Source organism: Protopterus annectens, chromosome 3.part0 (genome assembly GCF_019279795.1).
Source record: "Protopterus annectens isolate FY-2018-M chromosome 3.part0, PAN1.0, whole genome shotgun sequence".
NCBI classification, from domain to species: domain Eukaryota; kingdom Metazoa; phylum Chordata; order Ceratodontiformes; family Protopteridae; genus Protopterus; species Protopterus annectens.
The window spans coordinates 1,891,442,857-1,891,456,189 of NC_056731.1; the positions used below are offsets into that span (position 1 = coordinate 1,891,442,857).

Genomic DNA, 13,333 nt, shown 5'->3' on the forward strand with positions numbered 1-13,333 from the left:
CCTGCTTGTGCCAGTTACAAGTTTGAGGACAGATCTTCTGGTATAGCTGTTGTAGTCTTGACTGCCACGTACCATTGCCTCAGTTTTCTGAGTTTGTCCCTGCTTAGAGTAGAGATATTTGTGCAACATGTCACCTATTGAGATTGTGGGGAGAAAAGAACAAGAAATGTGCATATTAGATGGAGCTTTAAAGAAGTTAGAGCAGGTAGTTTGTATATGTCTGGGAGCAGAGAACAACTGTTTACTGCTGGGGAAAGTTATTCTGACTATAGGATGTGGTTATGTAGGGCAGAACAGCAGTAGTAGCGGTTGTCAGAAGAGGAGAGACTAGTTGAATATTGATGTCAGAAATGACTCCTAGAAAAGTGATGGCCAAGAAAGCAAAGAAGTAGAGGGACAACGGGTTTAACAAGTGTAATCTGTATTGGCAAAGTGCTTAAAAGGGCCAGAGGTTGGTAGATTCATTGCAGAAAACAAATACCTGGGATGTAGGAATTTTAAGTGTGGGAGCCAGGGGCGTTAATAGGTATATTGGGTGAAATTAACAGGGATAAATGAGGTCTTTGTTAGCTTGATTATTTTTAATTTGAAAGTACTTGGTTTGTTGAACATGTTACATGTATAAGTCATGACATCTTTTTATGATTATCATTTTTTGCTTTTCTTTTTCATTCTTTACTTATGCAAAAATCAAAAATAATTGAAAATGATTGAGTAAAAACATATCAGTAGTCTGGACGTCCACCGTTATATATATTGACACAAAATTCAGGTAAATGTGAATCACTAAGTGTAGTCTTTAGTGAATATTGTATATCATTTGCTTGAGAATTTTGTTTGAAAACGATATACTAACTTCACTGATACTATACTTTACTAGTAAAGGCTGCTAATAAGACTGCATGACCTTTTAGGTATCAAGCTCAAGTTCTGTGCCATGTGGTTATCAACAAATTGTATTTTAGACTTTTTGGCAGAGTGTATCAGTGGTAGTTTCTGCCAGTAGAAATCGGCAGTGTACAGAATGTTTACTGTTTTACCTTTGGTATGCCATGAAGTGCTGTTGTAAAGTTTAATTTGTGTGATTGAGATAGTCTAACTACAGTGACCACACCTGCATCTGTCGCATGAACCCTAACATTATCAAAACATTTAAAAAATATTTCAAGTACTAAATGTAAAGAGTAAATCCCATCCCTGAAAGCAGTTCATAAAAAACATAAACAAATGAAAAGAAAACCAAATGCAACTCAAGGCAGTTCATTCCTATGGTTAGAAATGGACAATTCATTTAACATGACATTGTCCTGGATTCTTTAATCACCAGTATCGTCTTTAAAGTAAAAAAAAAAAAAACATAAAATAAAATTGATAAATGAACCCCTCTCTGAGCTGTACACACTTTTCTCACCGTTAGGTAGCATCAGGCGCCATCTCCTGGAAGTAAACTACCTTGTCATATTTCATAATAACCAGAAACTTTAACAAATGTTCTGCAGGCTAAACTAAAGTGTGAGAATAGAGAACTAGGTACACCGGTGCTGTAGCATGTATTAATTCATTATTTTTCACTGAATGGATTAAGACTTTGCTTTATGAGCAACAGAGAAATGTTGGCTCATATGGGGGGGACTGTGTAGCTTCTTAGACACCAGTAGCAAAAATACATTAAGTAAAACAAATTTCAGACTTGGGCATGTGCAGATGAAAATGTGATAAACTGTAGGCCTGTTGTATGAAAAATCCCAAAAAATGCAAGTAGTAGCATACGTAGAGTAAACCTTAATGAAATTATCATTCTACCTTGTCTCCCATTCTAAATAAGCCTAGCCTTTACAAGTGTTTTAGGAAAACAAAGAAAGCAAAATCAGATCCTTGATTTAAAAAAAAAAAAAAAAAAAAAAGTGAAGTGTCAGGTTTTGTGGCCGTGGTGGTGCAGCGGTTAGTGTTGTCGCCTCACAGCAAGAGGTTCTCCCGTTCGATTCTCAGCCAGAGAGCCTTCTGTGTGGAGTCTGCATGTCCTCCCCGCGGTCAAGAGATGTCTAAAGACATGCAGGTAGGTGCATGAGTGAATGAGTGTGCCTTCTTTGAAGGTTGGGCATCGGGCTGGCAACTCGGCACCGTAAAAAATCCACTGCCAAACATTAGCAGACTGGAGACTGTGGCTGAAAGACTTAAGTCAGTTAGGTTTTGTAAACTGTAGAAGTCTGACACCCCCATTCCACAGTGAAAACTACAATAAACACAAGGATTATGAGCATGTTGCTTATCATAGTTGGCTTATGTGTTTGAGACATGAATGCCAAGAAATTTAACTGGAGGGCAAAGGTAGAGAGGTGAATCTTGGAATCCATGTTGAGAATACATAATAAAGGGTTATGGTCAGAGACCTGATCATAATGCTTTGTAATGCATGGAGCATTATCTGCTGCATGTACGACTAGTTACAGAAAAAAACATTGCCAAATGTTTTGCCAACTTTCAAAGCCATAAAGCACCTAGTGAGCGCTTTCAGAAGACAGTACAAGATATTATGTAATGTTACAAAAAGTCAGGGACACACTAATGGCAGACAGCAGAGGGAAACATATCTGTTTTTTATTCTGATGCTGTTTTTTGCTGGCCAGTACTGACGACCGCCAAACAGTGCCTGATCTTGACAACTTCAGCAGGGGGCTTGCTCTATAGAAGCACTTAATTGATTTGTCTTTTCCCGAATTATCAGAGTGTAATCATCTTATCTTACGTTGAGAAGTGCAATTGACTAGTGAATTTGTATATAAAGCAGTACTAAGGTGTTGATGGTATTTCAGTCATTTGGAAGTAGATTGCATACCCAAGAATACGTTGCTATGATTTTTGATGGCATCCATTTTGCAACATACATCCATACGAATCAGAAACATCAGATAAATGGAAAGTGGACATGGCCAAGTGTTAGTTTTGTGACGCATCATAACACAAAGGTGTTAAATTGAAACTGAGCATGTGCATATTATTGGTCTGAAGTTACTCCATTGAATTTAATTCAACTGTTGAAACATTTACAGTATTTGTTACATTAAGTACTCTGAAATCATATCTGTATTAAATGTTTTCCAACATGTTAAAAAATGTGTCCTCTTTTAAACACGTATTGGCTGAATGGGATCAAAATAGTCTTGTGCATCCTCCAATTGTTCAGCATCCTTCACATTGTAATAATTGTGATAGTGTGTGTCACTGTTCATCTAATGTCTCTCTTTAGTCTTTCAAGAGTAGTACAATAAGTAAGCTCCTGTCAGAGCTATGCTTACCTGCGTTTAACTGATTTTGCTTTTGTTAACTTAGCTTGCAAGTTCAAACAGGTTATGGTTTCTTGACCAGGTAACACCAAAAGGTAACGTACGGCACACAGCATCTCTTGCTTACACTCATGAAACTTTTATCTGTTTTTTGACTGGGTAAGCTCACTGGACAAAGTGCCTCTTTTCTGGGGTGACCTAGGAGCACTGTTTAAGTGAATTCATTAGACTTGCACAGTAGGCAAATTTGAGATGGAAGGAATCAAACCATGTACTGCTGACACAAAATAGTTCATTAACAACTCAGAGCTTTAGTTGTTTACATTAACTGGTGCATTCTGTTATTTTGGTCCAGGAAGCTTTCCCCTGCCTGTCAGAACCAGCTGGAGCAAGTATTACCAAACGGAGTGATTTAGCCCAACTTCAGTATGGCTTTCCCATCTTAGCTGCTGCCTCCTCCATGGCCGTGGCCATGCTGCAGATCACAAATATATTTTGATTGATAAAATAATAAAATCACTGTGTTGCACCCAAAACTCTCCACAACCTTCCAAAGGTATCAGACATTTTATTGAGACATAAAATGTTTAAAAAGTATTCATTGAGCGCTTTCATCACCTCAGAACGGGGACTTCATTAGAATACATGCCTTCTACTAAGTCCAACATTTATAGCCCAATGTGTTGATAACATCACAGCTACACAAATGCATTTAAAGGCACAGCCACTTTTTAAAAAAAAAATACAGCTTAAAAACATTTATAAAAATCGGAAACCATATTTACTGGATTAAAAATAAGCTTTCCTAACTTCATGGAAAGTTTTAACATAGCCTTTTGTCCCTAGCTCTTTTAATTAACAGGGGTTTTACAGAAATAACTTCATTTAAACCTATGCCCTCCCCTGCCTGCAGCTTGATCTGCCATTTGACTTCTTTTTCTTCCATTAAATTTCTGTAGTCCCCCTCCCTCTAGGTTTAATTAATACTTTCTCTAAGATTCTAAAATGGAACCCTGCAAATTCCTACATACTAAAGAATGCCTATAGAGTGCATTGTTATTATTCTTAGTGGATATCTGATACACATGTTCATATATCCTATTACGTAAACATAAAATAGAAAAAGTTTTGAATATGTGAAGAACACACAAGTTAACAAGTATGATGGTACAATAAAGTATGGATCCTGTTCACAATGTTGCTACATAGATTGTAAAATGGTTAATGTTCTGTAGTCTTATCTCGCTTTCATTCTTACTCTTGGGATCGGAGCCAAACCTCTGCTCCGACACGGCCATACTGTAGCTCAAAAACTTCTTGTTGGCTCATGGCTAGGAGGTATCCCATCATGCATCACTACTATTCCCCAGATCTCGTTTGCCGCTCGTTCAGCTCAGACGTGATTTTTCTTGGCCGTGGCGAAGTGCTATTTTTCAGTATTTTTCTTGTCATTGTTAGATAAGAATTTGTTGTCCTGCTAGTTTTGTATGTTTACTGCAGTCTTTGTTTCAGACTATTTGCTGTTTATTTGTCTGCGTTTTTGTTGTACGTTGTTTGGCCGTTCTTCCGTTGGCCTTTGTGGTATCACTGCATTGCTAATCTCCTGTGTGGCTGCCTTCCCTTTGGCTAGGCCCGTTTAAGTTAGAGGACCTAATCCTCGTTCTGTTGTTTATCTCCCGTTGGGCTAGGCCCGTTTAAATTAGAGGACCTAGTCCTCTGTTTATTCTCCTTCCTCTTAGGGCTAGGCCCATTTAAATTAGAGGACCTAGTCCTCCATTTATCCTTTCTCTGTCTACTTGTTGTGTGTTTTGCTGATTGTGGTTTTTTGAATTATGTCTAAAGACACTAAGGGTCATAAGTCTTCGGGCTTAAAAAAGTGTACTAAATGTGCCCAGAAGATGTCTGTGACTGATGGGCACAATTTGTGTGTTTACTGTTTGGGGGGCTGTTCACCTCCAAGTGTCTTACCTGTTTTGCCATGCGTTCAGCCTTCGTGTTCTTCATGAATGGAAGAACAAGCTGATATTGAAGGAACTATTAAAATATTCCTTTGAGGAGGAATTGACATCCACATAGTCCATTTCTAAATCTCCTTCCTCCTCCAAAAAAGACAGACCTAAAACTACAAAAAGGCGGTCTCCCACCCATTCTGTTTCAGAGTCTTGGCTCCAGGAACTTCAGAGCTGATAACTGACGCTACATCTCGGAGCCGGTCATCTGAACTTCGACTGGTTTCCCCGACTCTTAGGTCGCTTATATTTCCAGCGATTTAGATCCCCCACTCTATCTTCCAGGTCCTCTGGGAGCCTTTTTGATGAGGATGTCTGTTTCAAAAAAAAAACAAAGTGGACCACCACTATTTCAACGATAAAACACAAGTTTAATATCACTAATACAAAACAAGCAGGATAAAACTGATGAGCGCTTTCGGGCTCGCCCTTCTTCAGATAAAGAGAAACAGTTAAAACCACATTTAAATATCTAATTAAAAACACTTCAGCCAATCAGCATTTATATTGCACCCTCCTATCTTTGAGGGTGGGTTTCATGGGAACAAAGTCATTCAATCCTGGTGTTCTATGAGCTAATAGTTCTATTATCCATTTTGCCTCTTCTCTCTCAGTAGCATCTGCTAAACTGCCCCTTCTCATACTGGGAAAAACATTGATAATCGCTCTAAACACAAAGTGATGGTCATTGTTGACTTCTATATGTTTATATTTTGATGAGGATGTCGAGAGTGTGGTGCGTAGACTGCTTCAGACTTCGGCACTGGCAAAATTGCTTTCGGCTCCATCCCAGTCTGTTCTGGAGTCCAGTGTGTCACCACACCCAATCGATGTTCCTCCTCCGAGCCTCTCTGAGCCTTCGGAGACAGAATTGTCAGTGCCTCCAGTTGTGGATAGGTCAGTTCCAGCTATCTCAGTTGGTTTCTCAGTTCCGATGTCCACTCCAACCCTTTCAGTGCTGTCTACAGGTTCTAGGGTCCTCAGCTCTCCGGTCTGGCCCGAGGGGGATGCTTCGAATCGAACTTCGGTTCTGAGCCTACCTCTCGGTGCCTCAGCTCGGGTGAGCTTGGACCCCACATCAACCTCAGAGCCCATCTTCTCGGCACCGAGGTCTGCTTCTGTATCTTTGGAGCAGAGGGCATCCTCGGAGCTGGGGGGATCGGCCTTCGAGGTGATGAGGAGTGTGCTGTCCAGGTCTTCAGCTCCATCCAGAGGTACCGACACACTTCCCCCTAAGGCACGGACTTCAGTCTCAGCTCCCTCTCTCTCCCTACACAGCAGAGACCCGCAGCCTCAGGATAACTCCATGAGTGGTGCCCAGTCTTCCAAGGTCTCCCCAAAATGCCTGTTTGAGGAACCACCTAGGAAGAAAACTTGTAAGAGGAAACATGTTGACTCCCCTGATGAGTCTATTACATCAGACACTGACCTCGAGGAGTCAGAAGGGTCCCCCAAGTCGTCCTCTGATGATATCTCATTCGCAGATATCCTTGAGATCCTTAAACAGAGAGGCGGCTGGCCCACCACATCCCCTTCTGATGAGGAGTCAGTGTACCTGAAGGCTTTTGGGTCTCAACCCTCCGCCTCTTGGGTGTCTCCTCCTTTCAATGAGCTACTGGATTTAGTAAGTCGAAAGGTGTGGAAATCTGCTGATTCTGTGGAACCGGTTTCTAGAAGATCAAACAAATTTTTGTCAGCACCCCCAGAGCAAGGACTTTCTTTCTAAGGGTGTATCAGTAGATGCCATGGTGGTGGCGGCAGCCACCAAGAAGGAATTTGCCAAAACTTCCTCCACTGTCCATCCACCGAACAAGGAGTCTCAAATGATGGATAGGTATGTGAAGCATGTCTTTTTCTTCAGCGGCTTTTACACTTCGATCGCTGAACTACCTGTCCCACTTCACAAGGCTCCAGAGAGATCTCCTAAAAGAGTTGGGAGATACTGTACAGGATAACACATCTGATGCGGTATCTCAGAAGGCCAACGCACAGATGTCTACCCTTAATTCTGTTGTGAACTCCTCCATGAGGCTGATTTCGTATGCAGCAGATGGAGCGAGTAGGGCAGCGGGTTCAGGAGTCTCTCTCATAAGACACTCCTGGATGTGTTTGTGTAATTTTGCGGAGGCCTTTAAGTCTACGTTTACCAACGCCCCATTTGACGGATCCTCATTGTTCGGAACCAAGGTAAAGGACACACTCACCAGGTGTGAGCAAGAAGGAAAAACCCTGTCTGCCATGGGAGTCTGGTTTTTCCATCCCTTCTAGACCCTATCCCAATGGACAGAGGGGCGGCAAAATGTGGTTCAGAAAATCGCATAGGTTTTTTCAGGACGCATAAGGTGATTCCTTCTCCAGAGGTAGAGGAGGAGGAAGTAATGGTAGATGCCGCCCTAGGTGTAGAGGAGGCCCGCAGAACCAGAGAGACCGTGATTCCTTTCGTGGTCATCCCTATCAGCGCTCCTGAAAGGAGGCCCGACTGTGTGTCTCTGGAACCAGTCGGGGGTCATATTTCTTTATACCCAGAAGCTTGGCATGATGTTACTCAAGACAAGTGGGTATTGAAGATAATTGCTAGAGGTTACCATATTCCCCTCTCTTCTCCACCCCTTTAGACCAGACGAATCCCAGATGTGCCACCCAATCACAGGGATTCAGCAACTCTATAAATCCAAAAGTTGCTTGTAAAGAGAGTCTTCCAACCTGTCCCCGCAGACCAAGTAGGATTAGGGACTTACTCCAGATTCTTTTTGGTGCCAAAAAGAACAGGGGACATGACCCAGTTTGGATCTCAGCAAATTGAACAAATCTGTACAGAAGTCCATGTTCCGAATGGTCACCTTACAGTCGATACTCCCGTTGTTGGGGAAAGACATTTGGATGTGCTCCGTAGATCTCCAAGATGCTTACTACCACATCAAAATGGGCAGGGCATCGAGGAGTCACTTACTCTTCCGGCTGAGAGCCAGTCATTATCAGTTCCACGACCTGCCCTTTGGCCTCACCACAGCCCCCAGGGTGTTCACCAAATGTATGGCAGTGGTTAGGGCTCACTTGAGATGTCAGGGATTCCAAGTGCTTCCATATCTGGACTACTGGCTCGTGACTGCCACCACCAGGCATCTACTGTTACAGGCCAGGGATGCTACTATTTCAACTTGCCTGCAGTTAGGAATTACAGTAAACTGGCAAAAATCTGCATTGTCGCCCTCTGTGTGTGAATTTTAATGGCGCCGAAATAGACACCGTCTTATTGAGGGCTTACCTTACCATGGAAAGAATTCAGTGTCTAAGGGAACAAGCCTTGAACTTACTTCCACTAAGAAAAGACAAAGCAAAGGTGGTGCTCAAGCTATTAGGGACCATGGCTTCCACAATAACACTAGTTCCATTAGCCAGACTGCACATGAGGGTCCTGCAGTGGTTACTTTTTGCCCAGTAGTCACTGCAGTACCTTCCTCTGTCTCACCCCATCCTGATAACAAATTTATGCAAACAAGATCTTCGTTGGTGGACTCAGACCAACAATTTAAACACAGGCAGACCATTTGTTCCCCCCCCCCCCCAGTTGCCACTGTGACCACGGATGCCTCCCAGATAGGGGGTGGGTGGCATTATCTAGGGAGAACAGTCCAAGGCACATGGCAAGATCACGAGGCTCATTTGCATATCAACATCTTGTAGATCAGAGCAGTGCTTCTAGCATTGCAAGTACTTCACAGCTTTCTCCCTCTAGGGACAATTGCAATCCACTCGGACAACATGTCAGTGGTATGGTACCTAAACAAACAAGGAGGAACCAAATCTTACACCCTCTGCAGAGAAGCCCTACTAGTATGGGAGTGGGCGGTGTCTTCCCAGCACTTTCTGATAGCAACGCACATCCCGGGGAAATCCAGTGTCATAGCTGACAGGCTCAGCAGGGCTATTCTGATGCCTCACGAGTGGTCTCTGAACACACATTGCGGAACAAGGTTTTCGCAAATGGGGTCAGCCTTGTTGCGATCTCTTTGCCACTCTTCTCAATGCCAAATGCAGCAGCTACTTTACCCTGATTCCCCCGGAAGGGGAAGCACCAAGAGACGCACTTGTTCACGATTGTCCCTTGGGACTTCTCTATGCTTTCCCTCCCTTCCCCCTCATATCGAAGGTAATTCAGAAAGCAGTATCCTCAGGAAGCAGAATTATCCTAATTGCTCCTTACTGGCCTCGACAGATTTGGTTTCTCTTTCTCATACCTCATTTAAAGGACGAACCGTGGACTGTGGATCCAGTGCCAGATTTACTGACACACATGTCGGGGGCGTTCCATCCCTCCCTCTCTCCACACCCTCAACTTGACAGCTTGGCTGCTCCAATTCCATCCCTAGTCAGGCTTCCTGACTTTTCTCCTGAGGTTGTACACATCCTGTCATCTTCTCACAAATCTTCTACCAGGAAGATTTATTCCAGTAAATGGAAGTGATTCTCCTTTTGGCCCCATGAGAGGAACCTTGATCCTTGCACAGCTCCCATTTCTGCCGTTTTAGATTTCCTCTCGCAGTTATTCAACCAAGGCTCAGCAGCAGCAACTATCAAAGTCCAGTTGGCAGCCGTTTCCACCTTTTATGTTGCTAATGAACTTAATCTTATGGCTCATAGGCTTTGTAGAGCCTTCCTCAAAGGGACCACTTTGCTAAGACCCCCAGTCATAGATCCCATGGCTCCATGGGATTTGAACTTTGTTCTCCATAAACTTATGTCAAGTCCTTTCGAACCTTCAGCAACATGTGACCTCAAGTTTCTAACTTGGAAAACTATATTTTTAGTGGCTATCACTTCTGCAAGAAGGGTCTCTGAACTGCAAGCTGTTTCCATTAAGCCCCCTTATTTCGTATTTCATAACGATAGGGTCTCTGCGGACACCCTTCCTTTATCCCTACGGTTTTTCTCAAGCCAACATTAATCAGTCTGTTGACTTGACGGTGTTCTTCCCTAAGATTTCTAACAAGGCAAAATAAAAATTCCACCAATTGGATGAGCATAGACAATTGTGTTTTTATCTGGACGGCACTAAAGGTTTCAGAAGGTCAGATCAGTTGTTTGTCTCCTTTTCAGACTCTAGGAGGGGCCTTCCAGTTTTTAAAGTCACACTATCTCACTGGATTTCCAGTTGCATTTCATTTGTCTATTCCTCCTGTGGGGTTGAAAGCTCATTCTACCAGGTCTGTGTCTACCACGGTAGCCTTTCAGGCTCGAATCCCAATAGACAACATTTGTGCTGCAGCAACATGGGCTTCACCTCACACATTCATTACTCACTACAAATTGGATATGGCTTCTAGGAACAGGTCATTCTTTGGTTCCACAGTACTCAGGAGCATTTTCCAATGAGCCACCCAAGATGAAGGTGCTAGGGACGCTATCCCAAGAGTAAGAATGAAAGCGAGATAGGACTACAGAACATAAATATGTTATGTCCATATCATAACGTTCAATGTAGTCCATCTCGCTCTTCATTCTTACGAACCCTCCCTCCTGCCCCCTCCTTGAGGACCTGGGGGTAGAGTGCCTACTGCTTTTTGTTAGTCCTTTTGATTTGGTTTGTTCTTTGTCTCTATTTGTCCTTGCAGCAAACAAGATCTGGGGAATAGTAGTGATGCATGATGGGATACCTCCTAGCCACGAGCCAACAAGAAGTTTTGGAGCTACAGTATGGCCGAGTCAGAGCCGTGGTTCGGCTCCGATCCCAAGAGTAAGAATGAAGAGCAAGATGGACTAAAAACATTGAATGTTATGGTAAGGACATAACTTCTTTTTTTTTTTAGAAAATACCCTTAAAACAAAAGTAGAATTTGTTAAGGGTAACTGTCACACATCAGGTGTCATATACCTTGCACTGTGTAAGGGATGTCCAGCATATTATGGTGGCAAAACTGAAAGGCAGTTACTTAGTAGGATATATGAACATGTGTACCAGATATCCACTAAAAATAACAACACATTGTATTGTGATGTCATCAACACATTGGGCTATAAATGTTGGACTTAGAAGGCATGTATTCTGATGAAGTCCCCGTTCTGAGGGGATGAAAGCTGTCAATGAATACTTTTTAAACATTTTTATGTCTCAATAAAACGTTTGATACCTTTGGAAGGTTGTGGAGAGTTTTGGCTGCAACACAGTGATTTTATTATTTTATTTTTGTTTTGGTTGTCACTGGGGTCATTGTTTAAACATAGTTTGATTGATCTCACACTGCCTCCTCAAGAATACCACTGTCTCATTCTTGTAAATACAGTTGTTTACCTGTAAAACAAAAAGATCTACTTGGCTTAATTTTTATCAGATATCATCTAGAAATATATTTTACCCTTGCAGTAAAGTTCTCCATAAAAACCTCCTCTTTTAACCTAAGAATTCATTCTCCAATTGGCCCTGCTCTGTAAGGCTTCTTGGGCTGATTGGGCACAATAGAGCCTCGCACACTGTTGAGCTGAGTGGGCACTATAGAGCTCTGCCCCTAAGGGGGAAAAAAAGGTGGGCGCCTTCACTTTGAAGACCAAAAAAAGGGTGCTTCTACTTGAAACTCTAGCAAGCTGCTTACTATAAGTACAAAAAATATCTTTCTACAGTCAAATTACCAACTGTAATTGAGCTCTATATTACTTCAGCTGTTGCCACAAATGCAGTACCAGCATTTCACTAGCCAGTGCCAATATTACACTCCCACACCAGCAGTGCCTGCGAATCATGGCTAAAAAAAGGTCTTCACCTTGAAGACCAAAAGAAAGGGGGGAAAGCTCCTCTACTTTGAAACCGTAGTAAGCTGCTTGAAATAAATATCACAAGCAGCTTACTACAGTTAAACTGCCACATACTGTCCTTTTGTTTTGTTTTTTGCAAACTATCCTTGATTTATTTTTTGCATCATATTTTTGCTATTTATCATAGAATATTTTATTTTATTTTTCTGGCCAATCACTTTGGATTACAGTTAGTCAATAATGCCAGACTTTAGAGTTTCATGCTTCATATTGTTCAGAAAATGCTTGTTGCTGCAAAATCTGTTTCTTTTCTGAATTAGAGAAATGTTTAAAAATTGTCCCTGTTTATGCACATTTGTTTATCCATCGTTTGCCTTTGTCCAGAAGTCATGAGCAAAGAAGTTTGCAGGAATGCCACATGTGTAGGATTTGGCATTTGTAAACCAATGCCATTGCCACTACCTTTACTTTTAAACTATGCAGAATGACAAAACTTTTGCCTCGTATTTTTGTCTGTTCCTCATAAAATGCATTTTTTTTTCCGCAAATCATTGAGGATAGAGGGGGTGGTACTAGGTCATAAAAGGATTATGGCTTTATACCCCCCTCCCCCCAAATTAAGCCCCACAATTGCTAAGGCTGACCATGGTTTTCTACAACCCCCAAAAAACAAGCAGCACTGGACTGGTCAAACATTTTCAGTTCTAGCACCGATGTAAATCTCTGTAGCTTAAACACCTGTCATCTTAGTCCAGAGTTCAAAATATATCTGCTTACACAAGCCCAATGTGAATATTTGTAGCCGACTACGTAACCTAACCACGTGTACACCTCCCATGCTTTTCTTTAATATCCTTATTCCCCCCTTTCCATGCTCAGGATGATCAAACATGACTGGCTTTTATTGTTGCTTGTAAATACTGTGTATAAACAGTGTAATTATTTTTCTGAATTAAGTATAAAACTTAGCTTCAACTCTAATTTGTAACTAGCATGTCAGTGCTGTGTAATTCATTGTTTCTTTCTAGGTGAAGGTGTAAGTATTGCTGTGTGTGAAATTGTTTGTTGTTTAATCGTGTGTAAAAAGGATTTTTTTTCCTGTGATTGCAATCACCTGGGCTGTGCCTGAAATTGATCCACGAAGATCAGTGCTTTATCCCTGTAAACAAACTTTAAATGAGTTATTGGCACTTGCTCTGTTACTAGTGTGTCAGTTTCTATAAACAAGCCTTTAGTTCAGTCATGTTAATAGGAAGACATACACTTGAGATCTCAGGCAAACTGTTAACTTAA

At 41.9% G+C, this 13,333-nt stretch overlaps 1 protein-coding gene across 1 annotated transcript in view; it reads left to right on the forward strand.

The window, feature by feature from the left end:
• LRP5 (LDL receptor related protein 5) overlaps positions 1 to 13,333 on the forward strand; it is a 1,224,287-nt gene that overhangs the window by 1,059,958 nt on the left and 150,996 nt on the right. The window lies entirely within an intron of this gene.